This window comes from Marmota marmota, unplaced genomic scaffold, assembly GCF_001458135.2.
Source record: "Marmota marmota marmota unplaced genomic scaffold, marMar, whole genome shotgun sequence".
Taxonomy (NCBI): Eukaryota; Metazoa; Chordata; class Mammalia; order Rodentia; family Sciuridae; genus Marmota; species Marmota marmota.
This window is the reverse complement of record NW_026000169.1, coordinates 11,545,645-11,566,337: the sequence shown is the minus strand read 5'-3', so window position 1 is coordinate 11,566,337 and position 20,693 is coordinate 11,545,645. Positions and strand designations below refer to the sequence as shown.

The window sequence follows — 20,693 nt, the reverse complement described above, 5'->3', positions numbered from 1 at the left end:
TTTTAGTGAGATAAACTAGAAACACATGGTAATATTTAATAAAAAACGCATATAAAAATGAAAGGCTAAGTTATTCATGTGTGGCACGATGACTCTTTCACAATTTTTAATCAGAAAGTGACCCGCATTGTACTGAAAAAATGGGAAGACCACCTTCATGTTCTACACATTTTCATCACTGATACAGTTTAAAAGTGGTCTCTGATTTAGATTTTTAAATTCAATGTGTTTATGATTAAAATGATGAATGCTGCTTGTTTTAATTTAGCAATGAAGGAGGAAGACTAAGGAAGGATTAAACATAAAATTTAGAGTAGAAAAAGTAAAAATGACAATTTCTTTCAAGAATTGGTATTAGGATTATAATGCAGAGGTATTTCTAGGGTACTTCTTTAATTATTTGAATCAAATATAGAACAGAAATTTAAATTTTTGAACAGAGAATTTTTTAGAACATTATTTGCTATCTGAACCGTATAAAAACCCAGAAACACGAGTATATTTAGTATTGCTCCCACACATACCTGATATGTATCAGTATATTTAGTATTCTAATTTGTTATTGCAGTAGGACTAGTTAGTAGTTTTATCCCAAGGGACTTCTTTAAAAAAAAAAAAAAAACATGAGTTGCTCTGAACTTTTGCCCCTCTAAACCCTACAAGTCTTTGCAGGGAGAGCTTTTGAAGGGGTAGTAAAATACCTTGATCCCTACATCTCTCTCTAGGCTCTGTCAGCTGTTAAACTTGTGCTCACTGACTGCTGGTTCCCCACGCTGTTCTGATCCTTTTGTTTAACTGGCATTTCTTTTGGCTTCTCCACTTAAACTAGCTATCAGATTCCTATAGGTCAACTCGATAGTTTGCCTTGTAGCAAGCTCACCTGAAACATCTTTTGAGGTACCGCCTATGATTTCATGACAAATAGTCACCTCAGTGGGGAGCTACAGAGCTCACCTCTATCTTCCAAGGGTTAACAGTAACCTATAATAATAATTTGGTGACACAAAATGCTTCTTTTTATGCATTACCTATTTCCAGAGGCCTAATTTAGGTTTGTATCAAAATGGATATCACAAACAGTACAGCTTCCCGCTGAGAAGCAAAGTGCTACAGAGAGACTTTCTGTTATTCTTCTGGTGGCATCTGGGAGGGGTGAAGGAACACTGGGGAGTGTGGGGGAAGCAATTGTCAGCCGATTATAGTGTAGCTGGGACCAGCCGTGGTGGAGAATGGTTTTCAAAGGCAGAATAGCTTTATGGAATTGTTATACCAGGAGCTGAACTTTGTTCTATTACACTTGAGAGGAGGCAGATTGTGGAACAAGGAAAACAGCAGAAGTGGCTCCAGCAGTTACCTTATTTTTCTGTCTGATTTTCATACTTCATGTTCTTGGCAGCAGTGACTGCGCTTACCCAGGTGTAAATACAAACATAATAATATAGTGCTCAGGAAGTTTTCAACTTGAGGAGTCTGTTAAAAGTCTTAATTCCTTGTCGTGGAATCCCTGGATGTGGGAGTCAGGGCAATCGGAAAAGCAAACAAAGTGAACTGTCAGCGTGTCCCATCTTTTCAAACATTTTACCCTATTTTTAAATTGCTTAGTACGTACCCTAAACATGCGGACTCTCCATTGTCCTAGTTCTTCTCCCAGAGGAAAGCAAATTGAAAACAAACTCAAATCTATCGTGATTTTTCTTAACTATACCCAGGAGTATTGTACTTTAAATAGAAACATTGGAAGGATTGTGTTTCATAAATGTTTATCATTACTATTTCTGCCTATGCTGGTAAGTGAGAGATGGGACAAATATGGCAATCTTATTTTGCACAAGGGGTCTTCCAGTGAATCCTTAATTCACCGCACAGAAGCTAAGTTATCCTAGGCTGGGGAGCTTCTTTGAGCCCAAATATGACCTGCATTTTAGAATAAGGGCTGGAGATGCTTAAGCATTTTCAGACTTTGGGCTCTAAGGCAGCTTTCACTCTGGGCTTTTGCCATGCCTGTGTCTAGCTTTGGTACCTGCTAAAGGGATGGGAAAACCTCTGGGAGCTGGGCAGATTGACAAGAACTCTAGCCCAGAACTTGAACTCCAGCTCCCACTTCAACATTCTGCATATTTGTCGTGGAGGGTTTGTCTTGGCCTGCTGCATCCCCCGAATGGCCAACCCTCGCTTCTTCTCTGTATTCTGGGGATGTGTTCTCAGAATGCCCGTTTCCCACCCGCCCCTGGGAGCACCAGGAAGAAGCAGCTGTCCTGGCTTTTCCACTCCCACTGCAAGGGGAGGCTTCCGCGCACAAGCTTCTGTCACATCCTCACTATGTGCATCTCAAGCACAGCTTGCTCAGCTCTGCGTTTCTGGCTCAGAGAACACGTTAAACATGTCTGTATAGGTGCTCCTCTTGGGGTGCATCCACGCAGGGACAATAGTTATGGCTTCTCTTCCTATGGACTTCAAGAGTCTCTCTCTCTCTCTTTTTTTTTTAAAGAGAGAGTGAGAGAGCGAGAGAGAGAGAAAGAATTTTAATATTTATTTTTTAGTTATCGGCGGACACAACATCTTTGTATGTGGTGCTGAGGATCGAACCCGGGCGGCTCGCATGCTAGGCAAGCACGCTACCGCTTGAGCCACATCCCAGCCCTCAAGAGTCTCTATTTAATGCTTTGGAAAAAAATTTAAGTGTATTATAAGAAACATGCTTATGGCATTCTTTTTGAAACTGAAAAGTTGTGTAAAAATGGCATTTTTTAAGAAGTTTCTACTGTAAAGGGTGCTTTCAGACATATCTATTTCCTTATTTAATTGACTAAAATTCATTTTGTAAATGTTATTCTTTCAAAGCGGGAAGATTTTCTACCACTATGGTCTAAAGGTTTGGTTACTTCTCTTAGGGATGGTTCAGATCTTCTTTGTAATAGCAGCTTCCTGAAGAAAACCAGAGAAAAGAAATCAAATCAAACCCTCAACTGCAGCTTTTGTACCATTTAAATTGCAATGGATAATTTTCAAGGACTGTTAGTGAGGTGATGATATAAGATGGACTTTTAGCTCTCTTTGCAAAGTTTCTTCCAATTTGGGTGCTTTTTTCAAAAGCTTTACCTAGAATGAAAGTATATTCCCATAGTTTAATGTTCTTTGTTTATATGGTATTGTTTTTTACAGTGATTGGTGGGTAGAAATGTGCCAGGGCCAGGCTTTGGGATCTGAGCCTCCTTTGGACCCCATAGGATGTCAATGGACTCATTAGGATTTAGCCAAGTTTTATGCATTATTCATAATATACATTCACAGCATGTACACTAACAACTGTCTCCTGTGTCTGCTTAGTCAGAACTATTTGCATGCTGTATTATGGAACCATAACAGAATGCATTTAGCCACATTTTCTGTATTATCCTTAATACATATTGTCATCATATTCTGTTATGGGGGATGTGGAGAATGTGTTTAAACAATAGCATACACTTGTGCATTATGATTCCATAAAAACAAATGTATAATAAAAGTCTTGATGGAAGTAATTATTGCATATGTGCAATAACAGTTTTTTTAAAAGCTTTCATATTATTTCTAGTTTGCTTTTATTGTTTGATTATCTAGTTATTTGTTTTATGCCTGCTGGACTGATGTCCTGAAAATTTTAATTTTGAAAACAACATACTACCTTCTTTATCCCTCTCATGTCTTACCTCATTAGTTTCCCTAAATGGGTATTTAAAGATATAATATTTAAAAGAGACTCCATGATTAGGAAAAGCATGTTTCCTAACTACCAATTAAAGATCTTTAGGGTATTTGTTATAAAGAGCCCGTGTTCCATGTATCAGCAGAGAACTTTGTTGTGTATGTGAGAAATTAACTTCAAATTATTAACATCAAATTATCTTCTAAATCCAAGATAGAGAAGTTCTGAGTTCTAATGTCAACAATGACTCTAACTCATTTAGAAAATTGGCACTTTATCTTTTTATCTGGGACATCTTGCTCACCAAGTGGAAATGACCACAATTTAATTTCAATAGGATATCAGATTCATTATGTTTCTAGAAAAAAAAAAATCTTAATTTGGAATGGAAAGAAAAAAACTTAGAAATGAATTTATGTGTCAGAGGTGTGAAGAAAACAAAGAATTTATTTAAAACTTTAAATGATAATTAGTTGCAAAGTTAGAAATTCATTGGAGACAGATTTCTAAATTAAATTACTTTTCTATGGTGGAAGTAAGTAGTAGTTATAGAATATAGACAAAGGTTTCATTGAAATTGTAAGTCTTCTTTTTGAGAGGGTATTGGTTTTTTAGCAGTTGAAGTCATTTGGTTTCTGGTTACCTAGTACTGAACTCATTTTATAATGTTCATTTTGAAAACTATGATTCATCTGTGATCCTCAAAATCTAGTGCTTTTACACATGATCACCTCTTATTTCATTATGAAATAATTTAGGCACAGGTTCTTGGAGTTAGGAGTAAAATGGTAGTCTCAGTTTGAAGGGCCATTAATTTTTTATGGTTAAATGGCACTTGTGGGGGGGATAGTGGTGCTGGGATTGAACCCAGGGTCTTAGTACCTGTGAGGCAAGTATTCTACCAACTGAGCTATATCCCCAGCCCCTGATAATGGCACTTTTTATCAGTAATCTGTTTTACTTGAAATCAGTCATATGAAATTTATTTTGCTAGGCATTATTGGTGAATGATGATATTCAGATAAATGATCTCACTGAAAATTTCAAGTATACCCACTTCATTCTGTAAACCATCCTGTTCTTGTTTCCTCTTTTCAGTGCTTTTGACATTGGCTTACCAATGAAATGGCTCTTGCAGTAGGATGCGTGTTCTTTGGGAACATAGAGGAATGTCAGCTTAATGTAAAATCCAACTAATGTCTTTTCAGCCTATCTCAGTGCATTTTTCTCTATCTCTCCATTGACCTTCACGTAGTTCTTTGGGTCAAATCTGCATGTTGAGAAAGCAATACAGACCCAAATCTCATAGAGCTAGATGTAGTTCCAGATATGATTCTTATGTTCCAAGTAGTCAGATCTCAAGGTGGCACAAAGAAGTATATGAAACCAGGTACCTACAAAACTCAGCTATTTTGACAGTCTAAAATAATATGGGTTTGGTACACTTCCTTAAATTATTTTTCCCCCAGCAATATAGAGAAGAAAAGGATCTCCTTGACTCCTGTTTTAGTAAGCTCTATTGGATACTTCCTCTCAGTAGGCTTACTTAACAGAATTGATCACTTATGTACCTTTATTGTTAATTTCAACAGTTCTTCTGCCCAAAAAAGTCCTTTTGTTAATTCTGTGACTACTAAAATTGCTCATAATAGTTGGAAACTTCTCTTTAGAGCTGTCAGAGGACTGGAGGCGTACTCTTTTGGTAGCCTCAATGAGTCATTTTTCTAACATGGAAGGAAAACAGGCTTTGAAAATAGTCAAAGTATGTATTTGACCAGGTCTGGTGAGCGAAGACAACAGGTAATCAAAAACGGAAGGCCATGGAGGAGAACTCAAAATTGTGGAGCTCAATTAAGGGTCCATTTTCTTATGTTAGTCATGAATGGGAGGATTACAAAGCAGAGACTCCTGAAAGTGTCATAAGAAGTAGTAGCAACAAGATGAATGTAGGGTTTCCTACATTCACTTCTTTAAAGGATCACACTGATTTGTCTGTGACGCTTTAAAACATAGTTTAAAATAGGTTCAAAATATGTCACATTACTTTATAGTTATACTGTAACTATATATATTATAGCCATAATCATAATATATTTCATGTGTTTTTGTGTGCATCTGTTATAACTGACATGCAAAACTATGTCCATTTTTAGATTGGTATGCTTGCTCTCTTCAAATTATGAAATACGCACAGGCACTTTTAGAACAATTGGTTTTTTAGTAATAATTAAATATTTCTAGAGCCTAAACATCTAAAATGGAGATTAACTTTTTCCTGCCTAATATTACTTGGATTTTGCTTCAGTTTTCATAATAATTACTTATTTGGGGGAGTTCCTTCATTTAAGTTTATTTTTTGGCTCTTCAAGACCAGTCTGGCCACTTGTAGATTGGCGCAGTTGCTTACATATAAATTATTTCTGTGGATAAACAGTAAGAAAAATACACAATCATGTATATACAGAGTTTCTTGCCTAGCTTACATCATAATGAATTTTCAAAACCATAATTTTGCAGATTTATTTAATAATAAAGTCAGTAACAGCAGTTCATATGATTTCATTTTGAAGTGGATCTCAGCTATCACCATGTCCAGATTTCTCATTTGGATATTACTGAAAATTAGGAGAGTTGCTGTAAGTAGGAGCAGATTCTAGAGAATATAGTTGAATGTTTTTAAATCTAATTTTATGTGAGATAATTTGAAAACTCAAATTACTTAGGAAATTACCTTCTTTTTTTGGGGGGGGCGTTTAAGAAATGGAACAGTTTTCCTAAAGAGATGATTAAGGGAAAAATTCAAATTAATGTGGGCACTAAAAATAAGGTTTAGATTAACTATAAATTATTTCTTCCAAATTTGATTCAGATTGGAATTTGACTTTGTACAGGATTTTTACTACCTTAATAATAATATGCAGTGAATTTACCATAGATAACTTCTAAAAGATCATGAAATTTCTGGTAGCTTTAATAGATTTCATTAGTTTTCTTTATCTTAACATTTCTGTCTAAATTTCAATTACATGTTTTTGCTTAACTTTTAAGACCTCAGTCCTTACTTTATACAATTGAATACTGCTGCAATCTCTAGTTTAGAAGGGGGTGTATCTAAGTTGGTAAACTTATCCTCCCTGTCTCTCTCCTTCCCATTCTCCCCTATGGCTTTCCTTTCTTCTTTCTGTTTTTCTTGTCTAAATCCCTAGATCTTTTCTTAGTGTGTATTGAATATGAGTGGAGAAGGGTAATGAAAACTGGCTTTCTAGGGAAGTTTTAGATATTATTTTGATAAATCTTCTCCAAGTTTTTAGTGGCTTACTCAAATGTACCCATCAGCCCCATAACCTACTTTGCTCCAGTTTTGTATTCCTACCTCAGAAATAGCATTATAGGGAGGGGACCTAAAGTCATTGTCTGAGTTTCTGTGCTCAGGCCACTGAACATCTCTGAATCTCTCTTCACCTGTAAAAATTGGATTTAACTTATAGGATTTTGGGGAGAATAAAATGAGGTGATTATAGGAATACATTTTTTTTAAGTGTAACATTCAAATACATGTTAGCTCTCCGACCTTGATTTGGGCAAATGCAGAGTAACTACAACCACAGCTAGATTTGTAGTTATTTTTGTTCATGAGCTTATTATGCTCTTGTTCATATGTTGGAAAGTTCAAACTTTTAACAAAGTTCAAACTTTATGGCTTTTAAACTGGAGTGACACTAGCCTTGCAAGTTTTAACCCCTGGGGGGAAAAAAGCAGATTTGCTTTTGAGTTAAATTCACTTTTGGTTGGTCTACTAGTTAGGAAGAAGGTTTCTAATGGAAGCATGGATTGTGACAGTACCTCCTGTGACCTTTATCCTTGGACACTCATAAGATTCTGCTTCTTGTTTTCTTTTTTATTTTTCTTGAGTAATGTATATAAAGTTTAATTCCATCCTGTAGGATGATGTGCATATTTTTATTTTTGTTAAAAGGTATGTAGTATATAAATTGAGTATTTATGTCTCATTATTTGGATAACATGTTACAAAGATCCCAGGAGCTGTGTTTTAGGAAATATGCCACTGTGGATGAATTTATTTTAGACACAAGTGAATTAAATGGTGGTGGTGTGGACCCAACATGATAGTTATATATTCTCTGAGCTTGTGGGAACCTTGTGTAACTTTCTTGGAGGCTTTTTATTTTCCCATTTTCATTGTTCCTATTTTCTGTATAGTAACTGGTTTGAGATATACTAGCAGGGCTTGTACTGATTAATTACAATTCTAAGTGAAGTAAGAGGAACAGATATTTTGGGTGTTATAGTACTTCCTTCTGCTCTGGGGCAAGTCACTTAATCTCTTTTCTTCTTCATTCTTTCTCTCCTAGCTCATCGGGGACACAGTGATACACATTTCACAAAACTATTTGGAGGAGCAATTGAAATAATATATGTAAAAGCTCAAATTTTCCGAAATTGAAAAATGGCATACCAATGCCAGCTATCATAATTCTGAGAATCTGCCTATAAAAAGTGGCAAGGCTATGATGTCTAGTTTTTGGAAATGTTTTACAAAATGTTCTCCAAGACTATGTATGAATTGTGTGGTGGACACAGCATTTTAGAACAGGGGCATTCTTCCCCAGCCTCCAAACTTCCTTCCTCCAAACTCACTGAAGAAATTGAGATCCATGGATGCAGGGAAAGATTTTTAAGGTCATATAGACCCTAAGAGAGGTGGTTGTAGAACTCAGATTTCCTGACTCGCTCTGGGTTCTGTTCTCCACTCTCTGAGCATGGCAGGTCTCCTCTCTGGCCTCCTTTGGTGCTGAGATGTCACGTGAGAACGAGACAGTAGTAGTTAACATCCACTCTTCTCTCAGAAATGAAGGGCTCTAGAGAGGCATTTTCCTTTTGCTTTCTTTTTCCCTTGTGGTTATTGACAAAGCTTGGGATCATGTCGAAACTTGCTATAACCACCAGGAAACTCTTTCAACTTTTAATAGTTATCACTCTGCTCCTAATTAACAAGTAGCAAGTTATGATTATGTTCCACTAAGTTGGAAAGGCTTGTCAGACTTTAATATTTAGATGAGGAAAGCACCTCCAGCCATGAAAAAAAATCCCTGTTGATATTTTCCATAAAAGGGGAAGCACAGTTCAAGACCAGCTGAGCCGACTCTGCCACTTTGTGTAAAAGAGATCTTGAGAAATGGGGAAGAGGAGAGTGTGTGTTAGTCGTGGCTTACATTAAATACACTGTCTTCCCAATTCTTCAGCTTCCTTCCCTTGAAAATGCTTCATAAGGAGCCATGAGGTGGTCATTCCTTCCACTGCATTTTGCCCTGAAATAAAACAAAAATAATAAGGATCCTTACACTTGCATTTAAGGAAGTGTGTGATGAGGACAGCTTTTGTGAATTAATGCTTTGCTAGTGTCAATCATTTAAATCAGAATAATGTGCCTCTGAAGAAGAGTAACTTTTAAAAAAATCATGTAAACTTCATTTACCATTTTTAAAGTAATTGACGTTTGTATTTATTAAGCTTGTGGTGACTCATTCCCACACTCTTTTTTTTTTTTTTTTAAGTTTCTTTTTTGAAGAAATCAGGAGGACATTCACCTCCCTTGACAGAGTAGTTAGAGCTCATGTCTGCTCTAGGATGGAGAGGTGGATGGAGAGGATTGAATATAGTGCTGTGTAATGAGACTTGGGCTCCTTACGGAATGTCAGAAAATTGCTGCCTTATTTTCTCTAGATGATATTTAGCAATATCGAGGGAGACAAAAGTAAATCTATAACAGACAGAAAAGTATTATTATTATTAGTAGTAGTAGTAGTAGAGACACTATGAACAATATTGTTGTTTGGTAGATTTTGAAAACTGGATTGTTGTCTCAGCATTACACTTGGAGATCAGTTCTCCACACCAGGTTATAATTAGTTTCAGTGTTCTTATAGATAGGCTCAGCAAGGTCATGGAAGTAACAAGTTTCAACTTTACTAGCTAATACCAAAATGTGACTCAATTCACTGTCTCATCTCTCCTCCTCAGATCCTTTATGTATGTGTATTCTCTCCTTCTAGAATCACAGTATAGAGAAACAAATATCTTATGTGGACAGCCCTTCTCTGGGGACATTAAGTTTCCTCAACATTTAGCCCAAAGGTTGGTGAATCGATACCTACCCTGTGCACACTCTTCTAGGCACTGGGGATGCACCAGTGAACAAAATTGGCAGCCCTTGCCTTCAAGGAGCTTAAACTCCAGTGGTCATGATAGCAAACAAGCTGGATAGAAATGTTAATTTCATCATCAGAAGAAGGAATAGACCAATGTGGTAGAAAGTGTTTCCTAGGATTTGGTTTTGTTGTATTCAAGGAAGGCAATGACACTTGAGTTGAGAACAGAATTCTCAAGAGAATTCTAGCACAGGCTAGAGCCCAGGAGCTAGCCTAGCTTGTTCTGGATGAGGGAGTCCACTTTTCTTTTCTCATACTTGTTAGGATTCTTACACTTCTTTCCTGTCCATCTCTTCAGCTCAGGATCTTGCTTGCTATTTCTTCTAGAAAACTAAAGGAACAAAAAAGAACTTCTTGAAGCTTTGGCCACCACACCTGTTCACCTACATATACCATCTATCTACGTGGCCTTTGTCTTATTTCTGTGTGTGTGCTGTTTGTGATCCTTACTGAGCCCAACCCCTCACTTGTGCCCTAGATCCTGGAGTCTCTTCCTTCTATCTGCTTAGGAAGAATCCACCCCTGAGTCTCTTTCTTCTGTGTCTTCAAATTTTCCTTCTCTACTAGATCTTTCACATCTACCTACCATTTTTTAATTTCTTCTAACTTAAGAGGAAAAATACTCTTTTGATGCCTCTACTCTCCAGCTACTACACATTTGTCTCCATATGTTTACAGAAAAATTCTTTGGAAAATTTGTCCAAATTTTTTCTTCTAATTTCTGCCTTCTCCTTTTCTCTTGAAGTCACCCCATGCAGGCATTTACTTTCTCCATTTACTGAAACTGCTCTTTATTAGAGTCAACCAGTGATGGCCATGTTGCTGTGCCAGTGATCAGTCCTGTCCTTGCCTTCTTGTCCCATCAGCAGCATTTGAAATGGTTAATTTTGTTGACTCTAAGGCATTCTTCACCTGGCTTCCATTTTCTTGGCATTCCTTTTACCTATTGGCTGTTGCTTTTCTGTTTTTCTTCTTTTTAATTATTTTATCAAGGTAGGAACACAACATAGAATCTACCCTCTCAATGAATAATTAAATGTATAATACAGTATTGTTGACTATAGGTGTTGCACAACACATGTTTAGAGCTTATTCATCTTGCTTGACTGACACATTTTGCCTGTTGACTAGCAATTCCAATTTCCCATTACCCCTAGCCTTCAGCAATGACCATTCCACTTTTTGACTTTATGAATTTGACCATTTTAGACATCTTACATAAGTAGATTAATGCAGGATTTTTTCTTCTGTTCTTGGCTGATTTCACTTAGCATAATATGTGTAAGGTTCAACCATATTGTTGCATATTGAAGAATTTCCTTCTTCTATAATATGGAATCATATTCCACTGTATGTACACAACACATTTTCTTTATCCATTCATTTGCTGATGGACATTTAAGTTGTTTTTACATACTATGGAGAATAGTACTGCGATGAACCTGGGAATGCTAATATCTCTTCAAGACCTTGATTTCAATTCTTTGACATTAATACCCAGAAGTGGGATCACTGGATCATATGGTTGTTTTATTTTTAATTATTTTTGAGGAGCCCCTGTACTATTTTCCATAGAGGCTATACCCTTTCGCATGCCCATCTAGAGTGTGAAAGGGTTCCAGTTTCTCCACCTCCTTGCCAACAATCTTGTTTTGTTTGTTTGTTTTCTTTATTTAAATAATCGCCATCTGGACTGTTGTGAGGTTGTATCTCATTGTGGTTTTGATTTTACATTTCTCTGATGACTAGTGACACTGAGCATCTTTCTATAGGTACTTAGTGGCCATTTGTATGTGTTCATTGGAGAAATGTCTATTATTCAAGTCTTCATACCATTTTAAAGTTGGTTATTCAGTTTTTTGATGTTGAGTTGTACAAGTTTCTTATGTGTTTTGGATGTTGCCCTTATCAGATGTATAGTTTGCAAATATTTTCTCCGTCCAAAAGCTTGTCCTTCCTCTGTTTATTGTTTCCTTGCTGTGCGCAAGCTTTTTAGTTGTATGCGATCCTCCTTGTCTGCCTTTACTTTTGTTGCCTGTGCTTTTGGTGTCATCTTCATGAAGGTATTGCCAGAACTAGTAGAGTGAAATTGATGTTACTTTTTATTGTAGGCTACTCCCAATTTGAGTTGATTTTGGGGTTGTGTAAAAAGAAGATACAATTTCATTACTTTGTTCATGGAGATCCAGTTTTCACAACATTGTTTGTTGAAAAGAGTATCCTGTCTCCATTATTTATTCTTGGAATTAGTTGACCATATATGTGTGGATTTATTTCTGTAGCTTTCTGATATGTTTTGAAAGCAGAAAGTATGTGCCTCCAGCCTTGTTGTTCTTTCCCAAGACCGATTTGGCTATTTGGGCTCTTTTGTGGCTCCCTATGAATTTCAGAATTGTTTTCTCTATTTTTGTAAAAAAAAAAATGCTATTGAAATTTTGATGGAGATTGCCTTGAATTTATTAATCATTTAGAACACAGTGTGGCATTTTAACAATATTAAGTATTTTAATTCACCAATATGGGATGTCTATTTATTTGTGTCTTCTTAAATTTCTGTCACCGATGCTTTGTAGTTTTTGCATACTAGCCCATAGTATCCTTAGTTAAATTTATTTTTAAGTACTTCATTAATTGTGGTCCTAGTGTAAGTGGTATTGTTTTCCTAATTTCCTTTCCCAATAGTTTTTGGAAACTATATAGGAATGTAACCAACTTTTTCATGTCAATTATTATTTCTAACAATTTTTAAAAAATGGAGTGTTTAGGATTTTCTATATAAAATATTATGTCATCTATAAAAGGGATAACTTCTTTCTTTCTAATTTTGAGAACTTTTATTTCTTATGCTGCCTTGTGGCTCTGACTAGGACTTCAAGGACTACATTGAAGTGATGAGAGTAGGCATCCTTGTCTTATTCCAGACCTTAGAGGAAAATCTTTCAATTTTTCACTGCAGAGTATAAATATCTGGGCCTTAATATATAAAATTTATTATGTTGAGATGCATTTTTTCTTTTTTTGGTTTGTTGAGGGTTTTTATCATATCGTTTTTCTGCACTGAGATACTTATATGATTTTATCTTTAATTCTGTCAAAATTTTATCAGATTAATTGATTTGCCTATGTTGAGTCATTCTTGTATCTCAGGAATTAATTTCATATGATCATGGGATATGATATTTTTATTTAAAAATAAGTTTTTGTTTTTGTTTTTTTTCAGTACTTGAGATTGAACCCAGAGGTGCACCACTACTGAGCTAAAATCTCCAGCCCTTTTAATTTGTGTATTTTTGAGACAGCACCTCACCAAGTTGTTGAAGCTACCATAACTTGAGATCTCCCCGCCTCAGTGTCCCAAATAGCTAAGATTCAGGTTTTTCAGCAAGCATGGTCCTTTTAATGGGCTGCTGAATTCAATTTGATAGTATTTGTTGAGGATTTTTGCACTGATTTTCATCAGAGATATTGGCTTGTAGCTTTCTTTTTTGTATCTCTTTGTCTGGCTTTGGCATCAGGGTAATTTGGCTTCATGAAATGAAATAGAAAATGCACCATCCTCTTCAAGTTTTTTGTAAGAGTGTGAGAAGGATTAACATTAATTCCTTAAATACCTGGAACAATTCACTAGTGAAGCCTAGGATTTTCTTTGTTGATTCTTATTTATTAATTCAATCTCCATCTCTCTCCACAGTTCAGTCTTGTAGGTTTTATGCTTCTAGGCATTTATTCATCTTTTCTAAGTTATCCAGTTTGTTGCCATTTAAGTGTTCATAGTTGTCTCTTATAGTCATTTTTATTTCTGAGGCATCCATCTCTTTTTTCATTTCTGATTTTATTTATTCAAGGCTTTCTCTCTCTTTTGTAGTTCATCTAGTTAAGGGTTTGTTAATTTTGTTTATCTTCTGAAAACCCAACATTTAGTTTTGTTGATTTTTTTCTGCATTTTTAATCTGTATTTGATTTATTTCTCCTCTAATCTTTATTATTTCCTTCCTCTGCTAACTTTGGACTTAGATTTGTAGCTCAGCAAGGTATAAATTAGGCTGTTTATTTGGGATATTTCTTCTTTTCCAATGCAAGCATTTATCACCATAAGCTTCCTTGTTGTTACTCCCTGTGCCTTGTCCTGCAAGTTTTGGAATGCTGTGCTCATTTCATTTTGTTTTCCTCAAGATACATCTTACTTTCCCTTTTGGTTTCCTCTTTAACCCAATGGTTGTTCAAGAGCATACTGTTTAGTTCCCATGTATTTGTGAATTTTCCTATTTCCTTGTTTTTGATTTCTAGTTTTGTTCCATTATCACTAAAAGGATATTTGAACTCCTTTTGATTTTCTTAAATTTGTTGACTTATTTTGTGCTTAAGAGGATGGATGTGATTCGGATGCCATTGGGTGGAAAGATCTGTATGTGTCTGTTAGGTCTACTTGGTTTATGGTCTTTTCAAGCCAATTCTTTTCTTTATTTATTTTCTGTCTGATGGTTCTACCCATTTTTGTAAGTGGGGAGTTCTAGTTTAAAGGTGCCTTAAGTTCATGTGTTAGTAACTTTCTCCTTAGTGCTGCAGTGATGAGAGGTAGGGCCTGTAAGAGTTGAGTAGGTCATGAGGGCTCTGTTCTCAGGAATGAATTAATGCTGTTATTATGGAAGTAGATTAGTCACTGGGGTGTGGGTTCCTAATAAAAGGATGCTTTCAACCCCCTTCCCTCTCTGTCTTGCTCTTATCCTCTTTTGCCATTCCACCTTCCAAAAATGGAATGATGCAGCATGAAGGCCATTGGTATCAGTGAGTCCCTCAATCTTGGGCTTCCTCGCTTTCAGAACTGTAAGAAATAAATATTTGTTCTTTTAAATTCCCAGACTCTGGTATCACGTAATAGCAGCACAAAATAAATCAAGAAATGAGGTAATAGATTTTCCTACTACAAATTTTGTATTACTGTGAATTCTCCCATCAATTTGTTGATATTTGCTTTACATATATGTGTTCTGACATACGTATTTAAAATTGTTATATATTCTGGTTGAATTTACCATTTTATTGTTATAAATGATCTTTATCTCTAGAGAAGTTTTAGATTTAATGTCTATTTTGTTGGCATATGTAATGATAGCCATGCTGCTTTCTTTTGGTTATCATTGGCATGAGATATCTTCATATTCCTTGACTTACAGCCTATGTGTGTCTTTAATTTTAAAGAGAGTCCTTGTAAAGAACATATCACTGGATCTTATTTTTTTTTTGATCCATTCAGCTATTCCTTGCCTTTTGATTGGTGAATTTAATCCATTTACATTTAACGCAATTTTTGCAAAGTCATAGTTTACTGTTGTATTGTGTTAGTTTTCTGTCTTGCAATTATTTTGTCTGTCTCATCATTCCTTGCTACTTTCCTTTTTTGCTTGATGGTTTTCTGATGTGATTTGCTTTGTTCCACATGTCACCTCCCCCTCCCACCTTTATGTATCTTCTATAGATTTTTTCTTGCTAGTTAGCTCAAGGCTTGCATAAAACATCTTATAATGATAACCTTTCATTTCAAATTGATAACAATTTAACTTTGTATAGAGAAGCTCTATACTTCTGTTCACCTACTAACACTTTTTATGCTAATTTTAATATTAGGGTTAATAGTAATTTCTGTACCATTTTTGCAATGTTATATTAACATGTATATATATATTTACTTTTATCTTTTAAATGTTTTCATTTTGCTGTTTAGCATGTTCATTTCAATTTGAAGATCTTCCTTAAGCATGTCTGATAAGGCAGGTATAATGGTGTCAATATCCTTCAGCTTTTGTTTGTCTGGAAAAGACTGACTTTCTCTCTCTCTTTCTCTTTTCCTTCCTTCCTTTCTTTCTTTCATTGTTCTTTCTGTGCTAGGAACCAAATTGATAACCTTGCTAATGCTAGGCAAGTGCTTTACCACTGAGCTGTATCCCTAGCCCTCTTTTTCATTTTTGAAGGATAATTTTGCCAGCTACAGTATTCTTGGATCACAGAATTTTTCTTATAGTACATCACTTATAACATCCCATTCTCTCCTGAAATTGTAAGGGTTATGCTGAGAAATCCTCTTATAGTCTTATAATAGTTCCCTTATACGTGATGAGTCCCTTTTTTTTCTGCTTTCAAAACTCAATATCTTTGACTTTTGCCAATTTTGGTTATAATGTATCTCAGAGTAGTCTCCACTAGATTTAATCTTTGGGGGGGACTCTGAGCTTCATGAATTTGGATACAAATGTTCAGAGAGACCATGTTAAAATGTGCACAGACTGTATTACTCCCCTGTTCAAAACCTGTGGTCGTCCCTTTTCTCTCATAGATCAATAGCAAGTTATTATAGTGGCAAATAAGACCTTAATGATTTGTTGTTCTCCTGCCTATTGGATCATACACACACACACACACACACACACACACACACACACTCTGAGACACCCTACGTTATGAATATATATACTCTCCTCAACCTTCCCTTCTTCTCTCTTTTCATTCTTATTTCAGTTTTCTATATATTCTTAAAATTTTCTTGCCTCCCTCAAATAGAATGTAAGCTTACTGAGGAAAGAAATATTTGGCTGTTCTGTTCATTCCAATTTGTCAAAAACTTAGGTGCCTAATGCACATGTTTTGAATGAATGGGTAATTACACATATGTATATAATGAACAAAAGAACAATTACAGTAGAAAAAGTTGTACAGTAATTTAATAAGATAGAATTTTATTTCTAAATTTTGGGATGCAATGCTATGAACATTTCTAGAACCTGTCTTGGAAGTATGATGATTGTGCAAATTCTTACATAATCATACCTTTAAAAAGTTAGAAAATGCATAAGATAATCACAAAAAATTACTGTATAAGCTGCTGAAATTTTGTTTCCTAAATATTAATCTAAATATCACCTATGGAGGTAAAACAATTAAGGTTATAGTTTTTTTTTTTAAAAAAAAACTTACAGGTGTAAAAGAGAAGCATATGGTTGAACAGAGATTGCCAATGAAATTGACAGATGATTAACATTCATTAAAACTTTTAATTAGCACCTTGGAAAATTCCATAAAATGATACTGTATGTAAATGACTATGTGTGATATCTTGGAGCATTCTCTTACCTGTTTTACAGAGGGAGGGAAATGGATCACAAAACTGCTTATGATAACAATTTTCTTTAGCCCTGGGACTGTTTTGGGTGTTATTTAGTTGTGTCAATCATGCCAATTTGAGCTGCCAATATTCTAAATATATTTGGCTGAGATATAAGTGATTCTCTGTGTTTTCTGGAGAAAAGAAAACCACCTTTTAGTTTCTTATCACTTTTAAAAAACATTTCCTGATTATGCAAATATGGGAGTGTTCAAGTTTTAACAAAATAGAACTTTTTCAAGCTGATTTGAAAATTAGATTTGTCTAAATTGTGATTAACAAAGTTTGTGATCAATAAATGATATATAAAACAAAATTGAAGATTGTGAGGAACTGATTTAGGAATTCAAAACACAAAATTGCATTTTATTCTACATGATGAAACTGCTTTCTACTCTCTATGAATAAGTTGGGAGTTGCTATTTTATATTTGAAAATGGTGATGCTTTGTATAAATAAGGTTTCAAAATTTTTAAGGAGGTACATTCACTATATGATTGTGTTAATAGTTCTTGAATTCTGAAAAGAAAACAGCTTTGATGATTTGAGCAGCACACTGTTGTGTGAATATATGCTTACCTACCTGTTGCAGATTTCTAAACCAGGAGGCAGGGTGTAAAAAACAGATTCATGTTTTCTTTGACAACTGTGTTTCTGTCACTGTTAGATAACATGTTTGGTCAGAGTTAAACATCCATTAGTCATCTAGGGTAATCACTAAGAACATGAACTACTACCCAGAGATTTGATCTCTCAATATCTTCAAAGACTGTCTCTCTTTTTATTCTGTCTACTAATAATTGTATTCAACATCCTTTGTTTCTCTCTTGCTGTTTTCTTCCCGTTTCTCAAGCCTCTGTTACACTGCCTTTTTCTGCTTCTTCATTCTGTGCTTGTTGGTTGGCCATTGGAGCCACATATACCAAGTGCTAGCACCCCTGTCTGATGGGCTGTGTGATTGTGTTTTGAATGATTTTAGGTCTTCTTGGAGATTTCCATTTTTACATACTAGTCAGAATTTATTAATTTACTGCTCACAGTGTTTCCTCTTTGGTCAAGAAGCAGCAGGGCAAGGGGTGGAGTAGAACTTCATATTGCAACTTGCTATGTAGATTAGATATTATTATAATTTAAATTACCAAGGGTGGTTTTAAAGGATCAGTTATAATATGCCTGCTTTTGAAAGCTAATGTATATTTTAGGTTTAATATTTTAGTTCTTTAGAATAATTTTTATTTTCTTATTTATTGTTTAGTAAGTATTAAGGTTTTAAGCCATTCTACAGATTAATTTAAGGACTTAAAGCATTGGAACTGAAATATGAAAGCTTTAAAGATACAAAAGAACAAATTTATATTATTATTTTTATCTTCTCTAGTGTTAGGAGCCTAAATGTTTTGAAGCTGAAATATAAAGAATGGAGGAAGAAACAAAAAATTACACTGAAAATACCAATTAAGCATGAATGTTGCCTGATTTATAATTCCATGTACAGAGATTATAAAGAAGAAATATAGCTTACAAAAAATGAGATGCTCTAAAATTGTAATTCTGACTATATAATTGAGAATAATCCTGCTGAGAAAGAAACGGAGTTAAATAAAGTGTAACTGCATCACGAGCTCTTTGATAAGCTCAGTATTTAAAGGGGTAAACATCAAAGATAGAAGAAGGGGCAGAAAAGCTAGAGCTTATTGAGAAAGGCAAAGAATGATCACAGACATTCATTTATAGCACGAAAACTTATTGAGAACCTTTCATATGGGATATGCTCTTGTCTGCACTGTGAGTACCAAAATATAATGAGGCCATAGCCCTCAAAAATTTACCGTGATAACACTGGATTGTAGTAGCAATAATCAACATGGCCCAGGAAGCAGTACTCAACCCCTGTTTTTTCTTTTTTTTTCCTGCCCCCTGAAATGGAAATGCAAGCCTAGCCTGGAATTTGAAAAATATTGAAAGTATGTCTAACTTGCTCATGATTTTCTCATTATTGTGAAAAACTTCTTGGGAAAAGTATAGAGACCAATGTTATGGCTTTCAAGTGGAATAGAATTTTTTTTCTGAAAATATGTATCAATTAATTTTGTAGTTCTAGGTAAGTTAATAAGTAGATTCTTTGTGCTTATAAAAGAAGAAATAGTGTATAGCTTGATAAGAACAATTTTTGCTATATTGGTTTTTGACAGATTTATTAGACCTGGTATACTGGGATAATTTCATTTAGTTTTATAAGTGACTGTAATGTCCCTTAGGAAATGCCATAGCAGAATTGGGATTAAAACCAACATTGCCTGATTTCCTCTTCAGCACTCTATCCACTGTATCAGGCTGTCATTTTGAATGATCAGAACTTTGTGATAGATTTTTAAAAAATAACAGTTAAAGTAAAATTAGTTACTGTATGCAGGCATTACTCTAAATACCCTACATGTGTGAATTAACTTGATCCTTATGATAATCCAACAGATTTGATTTTAACAATGAGAAAACTGTGGTTCAAAAGAGCAAGTTATTTTTAATTTGTCCCACAAGTACATGCTAGAACCAAGATTTGAACCTGGGCAGTCTAGCACCAGGACCCATAATTTTAACTTGTTTTCTATACTGCCTCTGAATTAAAACTGAGGCATTCCTATTTTACTGATAATGTGACATAGTTATGTGTTATTGTCATATCTCTGAAAATTTGACATAGTATGTAAGGCCACACTGATGGAGACTCTCTTGAGAGTTGCTCCTTGGAGAAAAAGAGTATGGAGCTTAAGGGTTGGTAAGTCTATGGTTTGATGGTGCTATAGAAAGAATCAATTTGACTAATTGTTGAAAGGTTTTATTGATAAACTTGAGTAGGTCTAGGGACGTAAGTAGGGACACAACAACTGTCTTCAAGCACTTCAAGATCTGGCATGTGGCAGAGACATTTGATGGCTTTGTTGTGCTCTCAAAGCACTGACAGCAATGAAGTGATCTTTCTACTGCTATAAGTGGAAAACTTCCAAAATATTTAGAGCTGTCTAGCTGTGGGAAAGAATTACCTTGTGAAGTAGTGAAAGTCTTGTTATAGAGAATGAAGTGGGCCATTTTTATTAGGATTAAAATTGTGTTGAAATATCTGTAAGTTTTCCTATCCTTAAAATGTATAGTTCTATAGTTTAACAAACTTGTCATGACAAATTGAGAAGATAAGAGGAATTTGCTTTGGGGAAAATAGTATGCTTATGAGTGTGTGAGTGTGTGCTGTTTTTTTTTTTTAAACAGATCAAACTCAGTGGCAATTCCAAAGACTATATTTAAAGTCAGAATGGGGAGTGGCTATACAGCATTTTGCCTTGAAACATTCTAGTGATGTTCCCAGATAAATAAAAAAAAATATGTAAAGAAACACAATGGTCTGCATTTGAACTCTAGATTGTTGAACAGGTAAAGAGTAGACATGTATTTGAGATCCCCTTAATTACTCCCTACTGCTATGCCTCTCCATTGATGAGAAGAAAAGCTTACCAGGTTACCAACAAGAAGTTTTATTTGGGAAACCAACAGTTCTTGCCCTTGTACTGAGTTAAGTACAGAGGCTTCATTAGTAAGAAGGACTATGATGAATTCCTAAATACCTAAA

General features: G+C 35.0%; 1 protein-coding gene across 8 annotated transcripts in view; it reads left to right on the top strand.

The window, feature by feature from the left end:
• Positions 1-20,693, top strand: part of Sox5 (SRY-box transcription factor 5) — a 960,532-nt gene that overhangs the window by 25,455 nt on the left and 914,384 nt on the right. The window lies entirely within an intron of this gene.